This window comes from Gopherus flavomarginatus, chromosome 6 (genome assembly GCF_025201925.1).
Source record: "Gopherus flavomarginatus isolate rGopFla2 chromosome 6, rGopFla2.mat.asm, whole genome shotgun sequence".
NCBI lineage: Eukaryota > Metazoa > Chordata > Testudines > Testudinidae > Gopherus > Gopherus flavomarginatus.
Window position 1 is genome coordinate 78,740,241 of NC_066622.1, and position 21,989 is coordinate 78,762,229.

At 42.3% G+C, this 21,989-nt stretch overlaps 1 protein-coding gene across 1 annotated transcript in view; it reads right to left on the minus strand.

The window, feature by feature from the left end:
• POLR3A (RNA polymerase III subunit A) overlaps window positions 1-21,989 on the minus strand; it is a 1,141,582-nt gene that overhangs the window by 297,140 nt on the left and 822,453 nt on the right. The gene's annotated exons all lie outside the window — the stretch shown is intronic.

The following is a 21,989-nucleotide window of genomic DNA, read 5'->3' on the forward strand; positions in this document are numbered from 1 at the left end:
TGAGTAGAACTTCATCCTAATATATTTACTTAAGCTGGGTCTATAGCGCACGCCCTGCATTTTTTTAGGAAAGGGGAAATTCTTTCTCTGGTATAACAAAATACCTCAATTAATATAGGCTAGTTTAATAAAATATTAATGGATAATAACTTATCGTTTCAGAGTCATGGGCACACATTAACTAAACTAAGATTAATTTAACCTAAGTTAGACGCTGCGTGCTTCTGGGAATAAGTAAGAAACTTTCGTCTTGTTTTATATACTTGGGTAGTAAGTAAATGAGCTAGAACAAAAGATCCCTTTGGAGAGAAGTTGCATTGAGATTTGGTAGAAGACTCTTCCAGAAAGACTCTACTCCATCAAACAGCATTTAGACATAACAGCAGGAAGACTCATGGTAAAAATGCAAGTCAACTGTTTGTCCGTCTGCAAGAATGAGCTGAAATTCTTCTAGGGGAAAATTAGAGCAGTTTGTTTTTATTTATTTTTGCAGTGTAGGTCTGACCTTTTCATATACCCAACTAAGCAATCAGGAAAATTGGGTTTTCTGTCAGCTCTTGCAATCTGCGTTCTCTCTCCTTTTTCTTGTGGTCAATACTTGGCTTTTCTTAGTGGGGATATTATTGTTTCAGTTAGACCATAAGCCCCTCACGTGCCACTGCCAACACGTTTCCTAGCAGAAATAGATTAGTTCAAATGACAGAATCCAGCCAAAAGTTCAGCTCTAATGTCTGACACCTTATAGAAAACTAGCAGTGTGTGCTACATTGCTTAGCCACACCGTACTATCAATATGTTCCCTAGTCAAGGTTCTTTTTTTTTTTTTAAACTGCAGAGATATAATAGAAAGGAGTTAGTGTGTGTGTGGAGGGGTAAGGATTGTGTGTCTGCATTGTTGCAAAATGAGATGACAGGAAGAGGCAGGTGCAAAGCATAGAAGAATGACAGAGACAATATTAGAAGTGAACAAGATCAATTTGCAAAATGGATATTATTCTAATATAAACAAAGTTGAAAGAGTATTATTTACTGAGGCTGATTTATAGGAGTTTGGACAACTGGGAGACTCATCTGCCACTTTTTTAATTGGTAAAGGTCTTAACTGTTGAAACCTTAACAATTATCTGACATAAATGAAGAAATGGGGCCGCCTCCTCACTTGAAATGACTTACTGTTAGTGTCGTCGCTGGTAGGTGGCTAAAAGCAAAGGCTCAGTTTCTAAACTCTAATTAAACCTGTTCTAACAGCAACAATATGAATAAACACACAAACAGCGACCAGCCCTTGGAAAAGCTGATTGTTAACACGTCTATTGTCATCTGCAGCTCCTCCTCATCCCATCTGTGACACTAATTAATTTAGAGAATTAATTACCATGTTGCACTGCTGATAATGAAACTGTGTGTACATATAAAGAATGAGGCTCAAAAGAATGTTCTACCCTGTTTGTACTAGCCAGCCCCCCTCAACACCCTGCAGAAAATAAACTCTAGGGAAGACTTAGTCAGGGCTGGCTCTGTAGGTAATGCTACAACGATGGGGAGAGGGAAGTGGAGGGAATGTTGGAATGTTAAAACAATGCAGATGGTGGAGAGCTGGGGAATTCTGACATGACTTGAGAGCATCGTGATGCACAGGACTAAAAGCCTTATTCTCTTTTAATTTCCTTACGTTTAGAGTTTTGGGAGAACATGGCACTGTATTTCCAGTAAGAAAGCACCTGCCAACCCTTGTGGAGGATCAGGGCCTCATTATGGTAGGCACGGTACAACCAAGTCACAAGGAACACAGGCCTGGATCCCCAAAGGAATTTAGGTGTTGCAATGCTCAGGCACCTTCAAGCTGGGTGCCCAGGTTCCCTCTTCATAAATAGGAGGAGAGGCACCTAATAATGGGATCAACATAAGCCTGCACGCTAGGCAGGGGCGGCTCTAGGTATTTTGCCCCCCCAAGCACGGCAGGCAGGCTGCCTTTGGTGGCTTGCCTGCGGTGGGTACCCGGTCCTGTGGATTCAGCAGCATGCCTCTGGATGGTCCATGGGACCAGCAGACTCTCCGCAGGCATGGTGCCGAAGGCAACCTGCCTGCTGCCCTCGCGGCGACTGGCAGAGCACCCCCCGTGGCTTGCCACCCCAGGCACGCGCTTGGCGTGCTGGTGCCTGGAGCCGCCCCTGACGCTAGGCCAGAAGCCACCTAAGCTAGCCGATAGGAGATGCCAATGAGAAGGTTGTGTCCTAAGCCCTCTCATGGGATTAGATACCTATCTCTGCTAGCAATCCACATCTGGGAATCCCCCCCTGGAGTCAGGTAGCATAGGTCCCTCACGCAACTCCACAAAAAAAGGGCCAGAGGAGGCCTCCCTTTTTAATCTTTACCTTAGTGGCAAGACCATCCAGCTGGGGTGAAGAGACCGCAGTTCAATTTCCCCCTCTGCCTGATAAGGAGAGAGGGTTTGAACAGAGGTTTCTCACCTCTCAGGTTGCTGCCTTTAACCACTGGACTGTACAATGATTCTCACTCTCTGGTCCAATTAATATTTAATTAAAGTGGACTGGCCTCAATAGAGAGAGTTCCACATCAGAACATCACCTAGTCTAGTGACTAGCATGCTAACCTGGGATGTGGGAGATCCCTACTCAAATCCCTTCTTCTCCTCAGGGGGGCGAGTAAGCTGAATCAGGGTTTCTCACATCCCAGGTGAGTACCCTAACCATAGGGCTAAAGGTTAGAGCCCTCTGCCCCTGCCTACCAGATCAACCCTGCAAGGAAGATAGGCATTCACCCATCTATCTTCCACTGGTTTGAAGATAGTGCTGGGTTTAGCAGTGAAATAGTTGTCCAGAAGCCTGTCTGAGACAGCAGTGCACGTACTCAGAGACAGAAACACAGGGGACTTTTACAGTGAAAGGCCTTCTCCCAATTAACTCGCTGAGAGACTGGGCCGAAGAAGTATTTGAGGCCCCTATAATCACTCTGATTGGTGAGTTTTTATTGCCTTGAATTTTTCACTGACTTTTTTGACAGTATGATGCAAATAGCTGAAATCAAATACATGTTACCATTTGGTAGCCTTGTTTGCAAAATGAGCCCATTCTGACTGGACAGGCATCCACTTTAATGGAGCACCAGAACATAACTGGCTTTTAGCATTCTTTTTTACAGTGTTGGCTGAGAAGCCACAGGCACAGGGAAGGCCAAGCTCCACTCTTGCCCTCAGAGGTGGCCGTGACATCTTGATATTGATGAGATGGGCTGGGGAAGAACGCGTTGCTGCCGCCTGTGTTGTACATAATCAGATGCTGCAGAGAAGGGTTTGTGGTCTCCAGGGCTATGTATCAGGCACAGGTCATTTAGCACTAAATTCACAAAGAAAAGAGAAACTGCAGAAGGGAAATCTGCATGATGCAGAGAAAAAGTGGCAGGGATGATTCAGAATGAAGGAGAATGTAACTTGAAAAGGATCCCCTAATAACAAATGAATGTACAGGACTATTTTATTATAGGAATACCAGTGGTAGCAAATAGAGGCAGCAGCACTGTTTTGAATGCTGCGTTCCTTTCTTTAAAATGAGATTGACTGGTTGCTTCTTGTTTCCCTTCCCCCTTGTTTTTATGTTGCATCGCTGTAGTCATTTGTCACTGACAACATGCTGCAAGTGTAGGAGGATCAGCAAAAGGCCAGGTCAAGGATATGAAAAATCAGACTACTCCACAGAGACAGGACGGAGTAGCTGAAAGACCCAGGCAGTAAGAGAATAAAGATGCTGCAAAGGAAGGTGATGCAGCAGCTAAATGCATTGTAGTGGGGCTCATGTGAGAGCCAAGATGTGCTTGTACCATCTTCCAGGCAGCACTGCATGGCTTGATTGTTGCCTCTAGCTCGTGCTTTCTTGTGAGCAGAACAGCTTCTCTGTGGAGCAACCTCCAGAGGATAAGCAGAGGAACACTGAGCTTCTCTTCAGGGCGGGTAATATCTGTCCTTCCCTGAGGATAGTATATGAGCCATCAACCCTTGAGGGAGCAGATGAAAGCTAGGCCCTGTGAGGTCAGCAGTCCTGTCAAAGACTGTGGATGGGTTGAGGAAGGCCCCTTAGTTCCAGTTTGCTGCACACATTGAATTGGAAAACCAGTCTATAGGGCCTAGGTTTGGACTACATCAAGGATGCGGGACTCTGGACCCAATTCTGCTCTTGATACATCAGTGTCTAACCTTCCACTGTCTTCAACGGGAACAGAATGGAGCCTTTAGTCTACTATGGATGCATAAGTGTGTGTTACCTTTGAGTTAACCACTTACAGCAGGATCCAGAATAAAATCCTGTGCTGTGCCTACACCTGAAAGCCACTCTATCTGGCCGCCATTTTAACCCTGGCAGAAGAAAAGAGATGCCAGCATGGCAGATAGAGAAGGGTTGGCTCTCCTTATTCCCAAGGAGACCTCAAACAGGCTGTGACAGACATTGTTTTCTCTGTCCATGCTAGCCAAAGTGATGTCTCCTTGCAGGCTGCAGTGCTTTTTGAAACCAAATCCAATTATTACTTACTATTGCTCACTCTTCTCCCCCCCCGCCCCCTTAACTTATTGACTGAGGGAGATTTTGTTCGACTGTCTTTCTCTCACCTTTTGTCTGCATTGCCTATTTAGACTGTAAACTATTAAGGGCAAAGAGTTCTGTCACTATGTGTATATACAGTGCCTATCACAATAGCCCCCACTCCATGACAGATCTCTTGGCACTCTTGGAATGTAATATTTAATCCCAATATTACAAAATAGGTAGGCATTCCAGCACTATGGGGCTGATCCGAAGCCAACAGAGAGGCTCCCATTGACTTCAGTGGGTTTGGATTAAGCATTATATTTGTAGAACTATCCTACAGTATGCTAATTAGTCTGATTTCTCCAGCTCCCTACTACTTCATTAGTTAGTACAGAAGCTGCCCCTTGTCTCCCTTGCCAGAAGTGAATTTGGAATGAGGGAATGCTTGTATAAGGAATTAAAAAGTCACCAAGGCTGCATTCTTCCTGTTGACCACCACCTAATCTCTGACCATGCTCTCCTGACCAACTGCATGGGACAAGACTCTGTCTGATTGGCTAGTCATTGTCCATACCTAGACATTGCTAGACTTAATCAGGAATGAAATCCTATTATAATCAGGGATCCTAGAAATCCATTTGCCACAGAAAAATGTGGAATTTGCATTTTATACAGAGAATCTTATGTTTTTTTTCACAAAATGTAAAAACTAATTAACTACTAACCAAATTTTACTGAAAGTACCAGTGTCACTTATTCAATGTGCACAACCTCCCCCTCTTGTAGTTCATTTCTGAATGCGCTTTAAATTTACATTGAGAACATAGACCACTAAACTGCTTCTAGCATATAGTGGTTACTCAATGGCATATAGGGGTTTGTGATTTAATGCACCTCAAATTTCACTTCAGCCTCCAGATGTGAGTGAGTAGTTATGAAAAGATGCCAAAAACTTTAAAAATCACCCCTAAAGACCTTGTCACTGAGTTTGGCGAGGGTAAATTTAACATTGATGGTAATGTGCTGTTCTGTATTGTGTGCAGCAAGGCCGTAGATGACATTCAAAGGCAGACAATTGTAAAAAACGTGGAAAGTGCTAAACACAAATGGGAAAAAAAAATGAAAACAAGAGGCCATCAACAACAGTAGAGCCTTCAACAATAAAGAAACAATGCATTGTGACTGGATCATTCCAGTGTTTTGCAACTGTAAATATATCAATACAACATTGTGTTGAACCAGTACCTATATTTATTATGGCTAGGGAAGCTAAAGTTCAACGTTTCATTTTAATCGTGGAAAAAACATGGATTTTTTTTTAAATCACGGAAAACTAGGATCCCTGACTATAATCTCTGTCGCACACCCCATGAAACCACAGCAGGGAAGACATAAGAGGAGCCTGGTATTTACACTGCTGTTAATTCTATTGGAGCCTATGCTTTTGCACTAGTGTAGAATTGGTAAGTGGGAATGGTTTTGTGATTAAAAATGCCTGTGACTTCTAACAATCCAGATATCAGACCAGGCATATGAGGAAATACTAAGAAACAAAACCATCTACGCTGGCTGGCTGTCATTAACCTTCCCCCATACTGAAGAAGTCCTCATGGTTAAGAGATCACATGCAGGGTCGGACCTTATTTACTATTTCTGATGAGAATGGATGTCTTCCTAGTCTCAGTCAGTTTGCTCATCCTTAATTTGTTTATAAAGAACCAAGATGGAATGTTCTGCAGTGTCTGTGAAATATTAACAATTATTTCCCAGTGACATTACTACTAGATAGCATGTGACTTTTATGGTAGAGGTACCTGTATGCGAATTGCTGACACAAAAAAAAAGAGGTGGCTTTTGTAGCCTGAATTTTTCCAAAGGACTTGGACAATGCTTGTGTGTAATCTTTTTTAATTAAATTTTCAAATAATTGTTATGTTTTCAAAAGTACTACAAAGAGTAGACCAGTTGTGTCCTCAACTGCATGGCTGTGTGCCTTTTATGCCCTGCCACTGGCAGCCTGGGCCTGGAGTCCAGGAAAAGTGTGGGCATAGCAGAGAGGGGGCAGTGCTGTAGCTCATAGAAACATTCCAAATGGGTATCTAAAGCACAATAAATATCAACCATCGCTTGGAGTCAACCTGGTTAATTTGGGGGCCAGCACATATGGCTGGATTGTTGCCTTGCAGTACAACACAAGTAAGGGGCAGCATGTAGTTGTATTGCCCCAGGAGCACAGCTGGAACTAAACTGTGACTTGAGAGATTGTGCCTTTGACACAATTTGGTTCCTGCTTTGTGCTTTGCTCTCAGGGCAAAGAAAGTTGCATCACCCCTGTTACTGGCACAGAGTACGTGTTTCTCTTGTGCTCAGTTTAGTATGCAGTGGAGGAGTCCATTTCCCACCCATGACTGTTCACTCCCTGCCTACCTCCATGGGATGGGGAATGGCCACTTGATGGAGCCCATGCAGAGGAGCCAAGCAGGGGAGTTAGGGGGGCTCCTAATCCCCTTGCATAGGCATGCAGCCAGGCTCATGATTGAGCCTTCAGGGAGCCATGCCACGTATAGCACAGGAGTACTCAAGAACCAACAATATTTAGTGTGTCACACTAGTTGCATCATATTATCTCTCAATGTAAAAATCCTTCTGTGTCAGTAGTGTATCATCATGCAGTGGGCCAGCGGGGCTAGGAAAATGACCCAGCCAAGCAGATGTTCACTGAAGCTGTCATAAACAGATAGCTAAGGGTTAATGTCTCTTTCACCTGGAAAGGGGTAACAAAAAACACCTGACCAGAGGACCAATCAAGAAATAAGACTTTTTCAAATCTGGGTGGAGGGAAGTTTTAGGTATGAGTTCTTTGTTCTTTGTCTTGGGTCTGACCCTCTCGGCTCTGAGAGTGATTTTTCTATCTCCTGGCTTTCTAATCTTCTGTTTCCAAGTTGTAAGTACAAAGATAGTAAGACAATAGGTTTATATTGTTTTTTTGTATTTACATGTGTGTAGTTGCTGGAATGTTTTAAATTGTATTCTTTTTGGATAAGGCTGTTTATTCATTTTTCTTTTAAGTAATTGACCCTGTATATTGTCAACTTGATACAGAGCCTATTTTTAATGTCCTTTTTCTTTCTTTTTATATAAAGCTTTCTTTTTAAGACCTGTTGGAGTTTTTCTTTAGTGGGGACTCCAGGGATTTGAGTCTGCAGCTCACCAGGGAATTGGTGGGAGGAAGAAGTCAGGGGGAAAAATCTCTTTGTGTTAGATTTACTAAGCCTGACTTTGCATACCCTCTGGGTGAGGGGGAGAGATTAGATCTCTCGGTACTTGTGTTTCCAGGACTGGAAGCAGGGAATCTCCTAGGGTCATCCAGAGAGGGGAGCCTGGGAGGAAGTACCAAGGAAACAAGGGGAGGGGGTTATTTCCCTTTGTTGTAAGACTCAAGGCATCTGAGTCTGGGGGTCCCCTGTGGAAGGTTTTGGGGGGACCAGAGGGTATCAGGCCCTAAAAATTCCTGATTGGTGGCAGCACTATCAGATCTAAGCTGGTAATTAAGCTTAGGGGAATTCATGCTAACACCCATATTTTGGATGCTAAGGTCCAGATCTGGGAAGAAATGTTATGACAGAAGCCTCTGAACTTTTTCTCTTTCAAAGCTATCAGATTCTCAAAGACACACCTTAGCTCGGCTTTTCTGTAGCTATCTTGTCTCAAGTCTGTTGGGTGGCAGTGAAAGGGACAAACACTGAATTGGTGGTTAAATACAAAGGAAATGAGCTCTTTCTTTAGAAAACTAAGATATCATTTATTTTTGTGGCTATGCCAATAGAAATCCTATTGGTTTTTGGCAAACAAAACTAGCAAGATTTAGTCCATTTTAAGTTGTAATCTGATATCTGATATATGTGAGCATGTAGCTTCATATAATATGCTATTGCACATTTGTGTGGTAGCAGAGTAATGGATCTTACAGAACAGGAAGTGATGCACACCATTATTCTGATATTATTATTCTGATATTAAAATTGTTTAGATTCTCAGTCAACACCAAATTCAGATACCACAGCAATGGGCACCATACGAAAACCTATCTAAGCTAGTCTGCTTCACAAGATATCGGAAGTAAACATCACTGTGTATCTCTAAAAACAAAAACCATAAAATCCCACCCCCAAATCCTTCAGCACCTACATAAACAGGCATAATAAAAGGTATCTTAGGGCAACCAATGATGTATATCAGCCATCCCTGTTAAGCTTTGACTGTCTGCATAGTGGAGAGACTCAATAAATGGGACAGAATTTGGAGGAAAGAAACAAATGACTTTACTGCCTGGAGAAAGTTTTGAGGAAAGACTTAGAAGACTAGACATATAGTGTGCAGTTGGTCAAAAAATTACTATGCAGCTGTAATAACTGCACAAATATATGAAGGCTGTAGGCACCAAGGAGAGTGACGATGTAGTGTGGTCCAAGGAGGTTATAGAACTAGGAATGATAGAGACTTTCCCAATTCTATAGCAGCTCTTTGGCTGATACTCACCTGTTCTTTTATCATGTCCTGCTAGCTGTAAAGCAATATGATCCTATCCCAAATGGGTAATTCAGTTGTTTCTTTGGTTTATAAAAGTTGACAAGAAAGCGGCAAACATGCAATGTTGGCTGGTTTATATGGTGATATGAAGTAAAAAATATGCCATGCTTCTTGCTTTTATATTTTTAAGGGGGGAGGAGGAAGACATATTGAGTGTTTATTCTGTTACTACAACTGATATTGTAAAGACTGTGAGGTGCTCAGATGCTAGCCGGGATAGGGTAGGAGAAGAATGTTGTTTATAATGATGCTATTGTCCATGGTTTATATAAAGCTATGAGAACCTGAGTTGAGTTTGAGGTAAAGGAGAGCAGCTGTATTTCAAGCAGGTCTCTACAGTATTTGTAGGTATATACAAATAATATGTGAAAAATAATATGGGGCAAATGTTCAGTTATGCAAGTGTGCTCTGCATATGTACACTTCTGCAATATATACTGATGAACCACTAATTCATAGTACAAGGATCACCAAACTTTCTGTTACTGTTGATTTAGGCTGAATTCAAACAACTCACAAAGGGCCCAGTCATTAAAATTAACTTTTAAGCTAAACAGAACGTTGGAAAATATATTCCATATTTTGATTGGCTACTATATTGGGTATCATTTCTCAAGTGCCTAGCCACCACACTATAAGTGACTTCACATATATGAAATGGGAAAGAAATGCAGCAAAAATGCCCTTGATGAGGCCCTGGAAATGCATCTGTAAATTAAATATTTTAGTTTATAATAGCAATAATGACCTTGATGCAAAGTGTTTCCTAGAGATTAATGAGCAGCTGGGGTTAATGGAATCAACTCCTCCCAACTAGTCATTAATTCACAGCAAATGCCCCAGACTTTGATCATTAGTGCTAAAAACAAAATCAATTTTACATGGTTTTGGGCACCTTTTGACCAGCAATAGCAACAATAAAGGGACTTAATTTTGAAAATGACCTTGTTAGTCTCACTTATCTACTAGATTTTCTCTGTGTGTTTCCTTCCTCTGCCCCTTAAATAGCTTCCAGGTGCAAAACTAGCATGCCAAGTTTTAGCCTGCTATGTTTTGAAAGATCTGGTTTATTAAATCCTGAAAATGGGGTTTTATAATGAAAAGGTAACAGCCTTTTACATGGAGCATTCATAGGTTCCAGAGCCATAGGGGTGACGGTCCTTTATGACTAGAGATTAAATGATTAACATTGCTACTCTCAAGTGGCTTTGAATGAATTTGATTAACTTATGAAAAGTCATCATTACTGTGCATGCTCTGCAGCTGTTTCACAAACAAAGTGTAGGTAGATGATATCTCAGACTCTGGTCCTGCAAACACTTAAGCCCATGAGTGTCACACTGTCTGGAGTGGCTCATGACCATAAGTGCCAGCCTCAGGATAGACTATCAAGAAGCGGGGGAGAGACCCCAAATTTGGTTGAATGATTATAATTAGATTTCACCAACCCAGTAACAAGTGTGAACTTCTAAAGCACTAGAGCAGTTTTACCATGGAGTCGCAAACAGTCCCCTGGGGCATTCCAGTCTATCTTGCCACCCAGGCAAGCTTGACTGTGTGATAGTTGGCTCCTATACATTGAAGATGATAAAATATTCAGGTTGTTCCCAGTCCCAAGAGACAAGTCACCTACCCCAGGTCAATTTGTACCTTAGATCTTTCATCACAGACAATGCTTATAGCCAATCCTGTAACAAACTAATTAAAGATTTATTAACTAAGAAGAGAACTGAAAGTTATTAAAAGGGTAAAGCAGGCAAATGTGTATATATACACAAATGAGTTAGTCTATGGTTTTAAAAGGTGAAAGTTGTAGAAATCTGTCAGCTTTGAATGTCTTTTAGGGCTAACCTCGATTGACGCAGGAGATCTCTGCTTCTGTTTCATAGCTCCAGTCCTGTCAGAGTCCAAGCAACAAAAGAGATGGAAAAATTTTCTTGTCAGCTGTTTATTTCCTTCTTCCAGAATTCAAGCTGCTGGGATGAGCCCTTTTGCATGTAGCTTCTTCACGATCTGAGGGGGCAACTAACAAAGTCTCTGTATTGTGATGTTCCACAATGGCCCTTCTTAATGGGCAGGAGACAATCCATCCTGACTGAGTTCACCGTTTCAGAGCATGCATTTGTTACAGGTATAAAGCAAAACCTTAAATATTAAGTGATAAAGACATTATAAGTGAGATTAATCTCATTAATATAGTGATTAAGATATTATAAGTGAGATTAATGCGTGCAGCAACTTACAAGCATTTCATAAAGTCTAAACCATTGTTACAAGTTCAATAACTATCTTAACCATACTAATACACAGGTGAAACAGAATGGTATCCAGCAAATGAATTTGTCAGTGCTCATGAAGCCTAAAGCCTTGGCAAGAGCTGGCACCTGGTCTGCCAGCATCACAATGAGTGTTTGTGGGATCAGGTCCTAAGCTTCCTCAACCAGTAGCGAGACACCTGCTATGGTTGGAAGGATGTTTTTGTGCTTAAGGCACAGGTCTAGGACTCAGGAGACCTTGGGCCAAGCTTCCTAGTGTTCGAACACTTGAGAGCCCCAGGGCCTGATTTTTTCAGAGGTGCTGAACACATACATCTCAGTTGCTTGAAAGCACTTAGAATTAGGGGATACTTTAGGACAGGCCTTGTGAAGTGTGACTAGAAGTGAAAGAACAACTCAGAATAACAACGTAAAAAAAATCTTAATGTTAAGGATCTGTATGGCTGTACATCATATCCACATCTCCTATGTGCTCTTGTGGCTGTATAGACTGATCTATGAGGAGCAAGACTATGAATAAATGTGTCATGGGAATATGTAGGCTCCCACTGAAAACTTGGCATAATGCTGTGCCCATTTTTTTTCAGTCAGTTTTGTGCATTTGTTTTTCTCAAAGTGTTTGCAACCTTTATTGATAGTTGCTGTCCATTCAGCCCTCTCCTTGATGGTGTCTTTGAAGTTATCAGTATTTCTGTGACATGATCTGAGACTCTGCTTAAGGTGTCTTTGAAGCATTTACTTTGACCTTTCCATGCTTTCCGAGTTTCAGCTCTTCACAGAGGACTTCCCCCCACCCCCCCTCAGGAGTCTATCATCCCCCTTCTGATAACATGACCTGTCCATCTATGCTGAAATTTGATAATCATGGCCTTGATGCTAGTTCTTTTTGATCTTTCAAGGAAGTTAATGTTTGTCACTTTGCCTTGCCAGCAGACCCTCAGAAAAGGGTGCAGACAGAGCATGTAAAATATTTCAAGTTGCTTGCTGTGTCTGTGGTAAACTGTCCATGTTTCACACTCATATTAAAGAGATGTTATCCCTGCTACATTGTATATCATTAGTTGTGTTGATAGTAGAATGGTGTGCTGGTTGAGTATCTTAGGGCAAAGTCTTCTGAAAGTCTCTATTTTGTATTCTGTAGGATATTTCTTGATCCAAGGAACTGTCACTTGAGGTGGTGCTGCCAAGGTCTGTGAAGTGACTGATATTCTTTAGTTTTGCACCATCAATGATGATTTCTCAGTGGTTGTGGTGGATGGGACTGGTTGAGAGAAGACTTCATTTTTTCCAGACTAATGGTGAATTCAAACTGTTTAGTTGCCTCTGAGAACATGTCAAGGATAAGCTGTAGGTCACTTTCACTGCAACTCATTACAGCCCCATGATCCCCCAAAAAGGCTTCACATACAAGTTTAAGTAGAACTTCTGTTTTTGCAGTAAGCATTCAGAGATGGAAGTTTTCCACCAGTTCTGTACCTTATGTAGATGCCTTTTTGAAGGTTGTCAGTGGTGTAATTCAGAACAGCTGTGAAGAAGAGACCAGAAAGGACTGGTGAGAGCACACAATCTTGTTTCACCCTATTAGGTATGGGGAATGGCTTAGAGAGGCCATAATTTGGGAGTACTTGTCCAGTCTTGTCTTTGTGGAATTGACATATGATGTTAACAAATTTGGTGAGGCAGCCAACTTTTCTAGAATTTTCCAGAGGCCAGTTCTCCCCGAAGTGTCAAACACTTCCTTTAGATCAATAAAGACACCATACGGTTCCATGTTTTGTTTATGCATTTTTCCTGAATCTGTCTCTCAACAAACATCATGATTGTGATGCTCCAAACTGTTCTAAATTCACATTGGTTCTCTGGTAGAAACTTCTCTGATACTCTTTCAACAAGCCAATTGAGCAAGATACAAGTGAAGACTTTGCCACCAACAGATAGCAGGGAGCTACTCCAGAAGTTGCCACAATAAGACTTTTTTTATTTTTGTATAGTGCAACTTTGATTACATCTTTGAAATCCCAAGGAATATTTTTAGTTCTCCAGATTTCCTTAATTTTGTATGGACCGTTGACAGTTTGGGGACCTGCAAATTTAAAGATTACAGCTAGCATGCTGTTTTTGCCTGGTGATTGATCTGACTTCATTTATTTGATAGCTTTTTGCACTTCCTCAATACAAGGTAATTGAACAATTGCTTCATGTCTGGGGTGCTGTGTTAGTTCTTGGAGTATAGAAGAAGAGGTAGTACCCCTGGCAGTCAGGACAGTCACACTTTTTGAGTGGTTCTTTCATTGGTCCTCCCTTTGCCCTCAGCTCTTAGCTGTGGCTCCAAGTAACTGCTGTTACAGCACAAGGGGCCATACGCTGGGACACTGCTTCAGCTGGCAGGCTAAACCAGGCAAAGGATAGCTATGAGCAGAAATGCCTATGCCCAGTGCATTAGGACTATGTAGTGACCCTGTGGAATCACTGTAACAAGTTGGGACGATAACATCAAATGATTGCATTACACTTTCAAAGTACCTGTATCAACATTCATTTTTTAAATTCACTTAGTGCCTCTGTCAGGAAGGTGAGGAAGTATTATTATTCCCATTTTACAGAGCATAGCCTGAGCTGGAAGGAGAAAGGCCAGCTCTCCAGTGTACAGGAGAATACAGATGGTGCATTATTTCCTGTGCATGTTAGCCCACATCAATAGCCTTCTGAGTAGCACAGGCATTGGATGCTGCAGCAGCCTCTCCCCTTCAGGGGAAAAGATATTCTGTTGTGTATACTTAGATGTACTGCTCCAGTTCCATGGTGGGGTAGATGGTGAGCTGCCCCAGGGGAGCAGAGCTATATAAATAAGCCCTCTTCTACTTGCAGTCTGGTAAGTCCTGACTCCTTGTGCGTCACTCTTCTTGGACAGGGAATTGTTGGGTATGGTTCTAGGTATCCCCTGCAAGCAAAAATCTCACTCCAGATACAATCTTTTAATATGAGGAGCTGTAGTTTCCAAAATGAGCGTCTTAACAGTTGACTATAGCCCTTTGTGTCCCAGTGCTGCAAGCTGTCTGATCGCACATGGAGAGCTGCATGAAGTTCAGTGGGAAGTGGCAGGATTGAGTCCTGTGAAATTCTGTTAAGATGCCCACATTTGAAAATTGTGCTTTGTACCTTATCTTAAACTTGAGTATAGGCCATTTAAAAAAAAAAAAGGTCAAAATTTCAAATAACATTTCTCCATATTAAGAATTAATTGCCTGTGATATTTCACTTATTAAAATCAAAGCCTTCATTTAAAAAACCCAATCATTTATTAATATGTGAAAAATCTGTTTTGTTGCAAAGTAGTTTTATGCTTAAATGCTTCATACTATTTTCTTGAAAAAGATTATGGGTGAAATCTTGTGCCAGTTGAAGTCAATAGCAAAACATTCACTGACTGCAGGGGGATCAGGATTTTGCATTGTATAAGAGACACTATGTACTGTTTCAGTGCAATGTAATCTGAAACATCCACAAATGTAATGAAATGTAGGGTGGAGGGGAGTGAGTCCCCCAGTAGCAATACTACAGAACTGGTCCAAATCACAATATAGTAACATTACTGTATGCTGTATTGTTTAGGGACATTTTTATCCTCTTTCTTATAAGGACAGAACCTAGTATGAAAGCTGCACTCATCTAGCTCGCATAGTTTTTTAAAATTATTTTTTTAATCTAACGTATACTATATAGTGTACTTCAGAATACTTGATAGTATTCTCTTCAAGGGGATAATTCTGCCACTCCTCCCCTATAAAATACTATGAAAATCTTATACTAGTAACTACTTGGCTCTTTATAGTGAAAGCAGCTCAGGATACACTAGGTGATGATACGAAAGAAAGCACTGATGCGGAGAATGTGCCTGTGCAGTGTGAAGTACCCTCTACAGTGTATTTTGCAAACCCATAAACAACTTGCTAACAAATGCCAGAGAATGGTTGCGGCCACAATTGGGATTCTACACTCAATTTTCCAGCAATCAAGCTGGGATTTAAAGATGGATGTCTTTAAAATCTGGCAGTTTGATACAGCATTTCTAGGGGTAAACAAATCATTTTGTTGTGATCTACTGCACCATTTTAATAACTTTTTTTGATTCACACACAGCAGAAAATGAAATAAATTCAGCAAATGCAGAAGTCAATTCAGAGGCTGATATTTCCTCTAATGAATAAAATCAATTAAATCTTTGGAGCAGAGGGGTTTATTAGAAAAACAACCCACTGTGCTGCTCGTGGAAAAAACATCTCAGGATGCATATGTTTCCTTGTGGAGCTGTAGGTGTCAGTATAAACATGGCTTTGAGGTCAGATGCTGTGGATGTCATTCTAACCCATTGAGCTGTCCACATTATTGAATGAGTCGGCATTCAGATGTTCAGCATGCATGGGACATTGTCTGCCTGGCTGTTTGAAGCACTGGCAGCAGAAGGTGACATCTGGTGACTAATGGGCTCAGATGTGAAAGCCGTTCCCACAGTTCTTTGGGCTGCAGCTGCTCTGCAACCGCATAAGACACAGGAAACGGAGGGGAGAGTATCAGTAGAAAAAATCAATACCTTCTGATTTCAGAGGAAGTAAAACATGGCCTCAGCTGCAGACATTTTCTCATCCCAAGACTTCTGATAAATGAAAAGACCACATAGCTAAGCAGAACAGTTTATTTTGTCTCCAGTTTTGCCTACTTAAACTGATCAACCTTAAATGAAATGGCTGTAGCTTATGCAACAAAGAGAATGTTTCCAGAGGAGATTCCGTCCTCTCTCTTACCCTAGCAGTGCTTTTACTTACTCCCTCTCTCTCTCTCTCTCACACACCCCCACACCCACACCCACACACCAGCAGTGCTTTTATATCATGGTCGGCTCCAAGGGTTTTGCCGCCCCAAGCAGCCAAAAAAAAAGCCGCAATCGTGATCTGCGGCAATTCAACGGGAGGTCCTTCGCTCCGAGCTGGAGTGAGGGACCCTCTGCCGAACTGCCGCCAAATACCTGAAAGTGCCGCCCTGCTCTGGAGTTGCCTCCCCAATCACCTGCTTGATAAGCTGGTGCCTGCAGCCGGCCCTGTTTTTTGCACACACACGTGTGCATGCACACCCTCCTACCCTAGCAGTACTTTTACATCCTCCCCACACCTATCTGTGCTTTTACACACACACACACACACACACACACACACTCTATCAGGAGAGAAACTCGTCTGTCCCTTCAGGTCCCTGAAACAAAGATGAAGGTGTAGTGTGATGAGCAAATATTTCACTTTTGATCAATGATTTATATGTGAAATTCCTATAGGATGGCAGGGGGTAACCACAGGAAACTCTCAGTGCTGCAGATGGCAGTAAATAGTCTGTCATTAGCAAATGATAGCGCAAACCACAGAGAAGTAGAGAGAGGAAGGAGCAAATACATTCCTGGCTGCAAGTTAGGCGTGATTAGAGCAGAACCAGGGGGTGTTTGTGTTTGTTGAGGGGAGTGGGGATATTTCTTGGGCTCTCATGCTCTTCCCCTATAACTAAATCAGTGTAGGTGGTCAAGGAGTCCTTGAAAACAACTGACAGTAAAGAAACAGAACAGTAGGAAACTGTGAAAAGAGAAGTATTTTGCTGTGCATTCATATGTGTGCACACACAAAATCACATGATTTTTCCATTGTCCAAGGGCTGGTCTACACTACGGGGAAAAATCGATCTTAGATACGCAACTTCAGCTACGTGAATAACGTAGCTGAAGTCGAAGTATCTAAGATCGAATTACTCACCGTCCTCACGGCGCGGGATCAATGTCTGCGGCTCCCCCTGTCGATTCCGCAACTCTGTTCGGGTTGGTGGAGTTATGGAATCAATATAAGTGCATTCGGGGATCGATATAGCGCGTCTAGATGAGACGCGCTATATCGATCCCCGAGCAATCGATTGCTACCCGCCGATACGGCGGGTAGTGAAGACGTACCCCAAGTCTCAAGTGTGATAGAGGGAGGGAGAATAGTTCACACGCATCAGCCTCATAAAATCTGCAAAAGCACCACTCTTGATTCAGCCATCTGCAGCTCCCAGACCTCACGCAGAGAATTAGAGTGAAATTCTATTTGCAGACGGACATCCCTAATGCTGCTGTGTCCTTATGGTTACTTCAGTTAACTGTCATCCCTTATAAAGTGAACTGTACCACAGCTACTGCTAAGGTTAAAAAAAAAAAAACCAAACCTTTGGAGTAGCTGCTATGGGGCGATATTTGAGAGAAACATAAATAGAAGTATCTGGGGAAATAAAAAAGAGACCTCCTGCACGATGCAAAGCTCAAAAACGGGATCATTCTGCTCTTGTTTTCAGCACATTTCTTGGTTTCAGCCATGGCTGATAAAATATTTAACAGCCATCTTAGCACTCAGCATACCAATAATCACAGAACATCCAGTACTCTCAGTCTCCGCTGAGACAGAAATCCATTGACGTGAAGTTTTCTTCTTTTCCCTGCAGATATTACATGCCATCCATCTTACCTCCAGTCTTAATGTGAGTACCCAGACAAGTCCTTATTTCAGCATGCCTCTTTAGCGGAACAAACATCCACACCTCTGGAAACTACCAGCTAGAGAACTTCCCCAGTGCCAGTGTTTTTATTTGAAGTCACTCACTGTGTCTACCTGCTTTCAGAAATACAAATAAAAATTAATTTGTATTGTAATGTCACAAGGCCCAGGCACTCCATTGTGCTAGATGCTGTCCATACACTTAGTAAGAGACAATCCCCGCCCCTCAGAGTTTATGATCTTAATAGACAAGCTAAGGGGAAAAAAGGAAGTTATTCTTTTCATTTTATACACGTGGGGAACTGAGGCACAAAGATTGTGAATTGCCAAAGATGTCACAATCAATGTGTGGCAGAAGCAGGCATTGAACAAACGACTGTTGTGTCTCAGCCCAGGTCTCAACCACAATATCAGCTTTCGTGTGCGTGCATGCTCCATTTCATATAGATATATGTACAGGCTGATGATGGTTTAATAGAAAGGGCTGATTTTCAGAATTACTAAGCACCCAAAACTCTGGATCTGTGGGAGTAGTAGCTGTTCAGCAGTGCTGCAAATGAGGCACTCTTGTCATCTCACAACATTTGGTGCTTTTCCTAAAGCCCCAGCTGTTAGAATCAACAAATTGCATGAGAATCTTTGCTTTCATTAAAAAAAATTTTTTTTTCTAGCTGGAGAGAACAGCTTGAAAATGTGATGCTAGTGCAGGGGTGGGCAAACTATGGCCCACAGGCTGGATCCGGCCCATCAGGACTTTGGATTCAGCCCATGGGATTGCCATCCCTGTGGTGCCACGGGCCCCACACCACTCCCAGAAGTGGACAGTACCACGTCCCTGTTGCCCCTGGGGAAGCTGAGAACGGGGAACTATGGCTAATGGGAGCTACGGGGGAGGTACCCGCAGGTGAGGGCAGCGTGTGGAGCCCTCTGCCCCCCCTCACCCAGGGGACGCAGGGACATGCTGCCGGCCACTTCCAGGAGTGGCACGGAGCGAGGGCAGGCAGGGAGCCTGTCTTAGCCGTGCTGTGCGCCGCTGCCACCCTAGAGCTGCTCTGGGTAAGTGGCGCGGGGCCAGACCCTGCATCTCAAACTCCTCCTGAACTCCGCACCCAAACACCCAGCCTCATCCCCTCCTGCGCCCCAGCCCCTTCCAGCACCCTGCACTCCCTCCCGCACCCCAACCCTCTGCCCCAGCCCTACATTCGTGGCCCTGCATTCAATTTCCCCACACAGATGTGGCCCTGGGGCCAAAAAGTTTGCTCACCCCTGTGCTAGTGCCTCCTAAAGGTTCAAACCACAAGACAAATTAAAAGAGCCCAAGATTGATTTAAAAAGAAACAAAAACTTGTGATTTTAAGCCTCTTATTTTGGGGGGCTAAGGCTGACTCATGACTTTTAAACACTGGGATTCATGAAATGGGTCCTGTTTTTATTATAGACAGAGCTGGTCGTGCAACCTATAGGTAAGGTTGCCTATCTTTTCTCTGGGTACCAGCTGGCTGTGCCTTTCTGAGAGAGAGGAATTTCCAACTGGTTAGAGCAAGGAACTGGTGATCAGCAGGCTTGAGTTGAGTTCCTTCCTCTACCACTGACCTTGATATGACCTTAGAGAAGTCATTAAAACTAATGTGTGCCCCAGCAGACATCTACTGTGGAAAACTGCCTCAGTTTCCCCATCTGCAAAATAGGGATAATACGTACTAAGTAAATCACCCTGAGACCGAGAGAAATGGCTCTATCTACATAGGTACAAAATTTTATTACAGTGGGTCCCCCTGAACAACTCTAGCTTTTTAGGCCTGTTTTCATCCTGTACAGCAGAGGTGGCCAAACTCTGGCTTGTGAGTCACATGTAGCTCTTTTACAGTTAAAGTGTGGCTTTCAGAGCCCCCCTCACTCACCCCGATTGTCCAACTAGCAGATGGGGGTGGGAGGGAAAGAAGCTTGGGGCTTCTACCTTTGGGGGGGGGGCTCCTTCTGCCTAGCAGGGAGGAGGATCTTGGGGCTCCAGCCCCATGAGGCATGCCTGCCAGGCTCAGGGCTTCAACAAGAATGGGGCTTCAGTCCTGAGCCCAGGCAGGCACCTCCCACAGGGCTGAAGCCCTGTGATCTGGCAGACGTGCTCCAGCTCTGAACTTCTGAAGGTTGTCATATGCAGCTCAGAGTGTTGGTAAGTTTGGCCACAGCTGCTATACATGTTAAAAGTAAACGGCTTTTTTGTTTGAAATTATTTTTTAGCCAAAACATGGCTCTTTCATCAAACCAGAAATTGCCTTCAGAAAAGTTCTTCTTAACATTTTTTGGAGTGCGGAGAGGGAGAGTTTAATTGAAAAACAGGTTTTTTTTTTCCTCCAGCAACATGAGGTGAAAATGTTCTATAAAACTGAAACATTATCCAAATAGCTAACTTTTTTGTTATGTTTTTTTTTTTGGTGGCAGAAAACTGAAAATATTTCTGTTCTTGATGCAAGTCTCAACTTTTGTAGAAAAATTTAATAGATTTCATCAAAAACTTTTTGCAGGGAAGAAAACATTTTCTGATCAGCTCTCTAACTACAAGTTCCTCATGTAACACTGTGCCAGCGTTTGTTTTCTCTCTCTCTCCTTCTTCCCACACCCCCTTCTCTGTGAAAAAGGCTCTAAAGAAATTGCTGTTCCAGCATCAGTAAAGGTTATCTGCAAAAGTTAACATTGCTATTGAGCATAGTGCTAACGCATTAGGTGGCAATCCATTGAGGCATCTTTTGTATTCTGTTGAACCTTTATCCATTGCCACTGTGTTGTTGGGTGAATTCCTAAATTCTGACTCTAGTAATATGGAAGTAGCTCTGCAATAGAGCTGATAAAATCTTTTCCTCAATTTCCACAAAAAAATTCAAAGTTGTTTTCATTTCGTATGATTTGTTGTCAGTTTTTGTTTTTGGTAAAGCATATTTTCAATAAATAAAACATTTTGGAAATGTCAACAATTTTCATGAAAAGTTTTTTTTTTTTTTAAATTGCTTCCACATCAGCATGTCTCTGATTATTAGAGAAGTGTACAGCTCATATTATGATAGGTGCTGTAGAAAGCCCTGTGAAATGGATTACTAGCCCGACAGTATGGATAAAACTTTTAATTTTAATGTCAGATTAAGCCAGGCTCTTCTGTAGCATCAACCACAGCAAGATATGGGAAGGAAGATTATAGTCCCTTATCTTTATGCTGGGGATTTGGATATATTCTGGTACCACTAGGAGATGTCCCAAGAGAAAGGCATTGAGATGCACTCCAGTACTGAGAAATCAGAATTTCCCATCTAACTTGTTGAAGTGATGAACAAAGAGGGAAAAGGAACTGAGCACATAGGAGACATGGTAAACATTTATATGAATAATAATTTTGCTCTTCTTCCACACTTGTTTCCCTCTCTTTCATTCAGATTTCCACCTGAAACAGGGAGATACCCATGTAATTCAAAATGAATATACAAAAATATTTTAAGCACTCTTGAAAGTCTTGACAATCATAAGGAAATTTACATCCTAAAAGTTTCCTGTCATAGTTCTGCCTGAACTTTTGCATGAAGGACAGGGTTGGACAGAGCAGAGCAAGGTCAGCATTAAGCATATCTCTATGCTGTTACTTGATAACCTTAGTTCTGTGGCTGGTATAATGGGCTGCTATTGCTGTAGCTAATGTTGCCACAGCTATATCACATAATAGGGTTGCCCTTTCTCACTTTTCTTTTCCAACCACACAGTTGAAAGGGTTCAGAGATGTGGCCATTAGTCACCATAGACCTCCATAGTTCCATTAGCTTAATACAAAAACAAAATTGACACCTACAGCCTAATCTTCTTAAAGTACTGAATAGGAAGTTGCAGGTTATCCTATCAGAGAGATTATCATCATGGGTTTGGTCAACTTCTGTGTCAAGACAATTATAACAATCAATTGTAACAAATTACTTCGGCAGTATTGTTTTTGTACAAAGCCACCTAGTTTGGAAGAATACCTTGGTAGGATTAATCTTGCT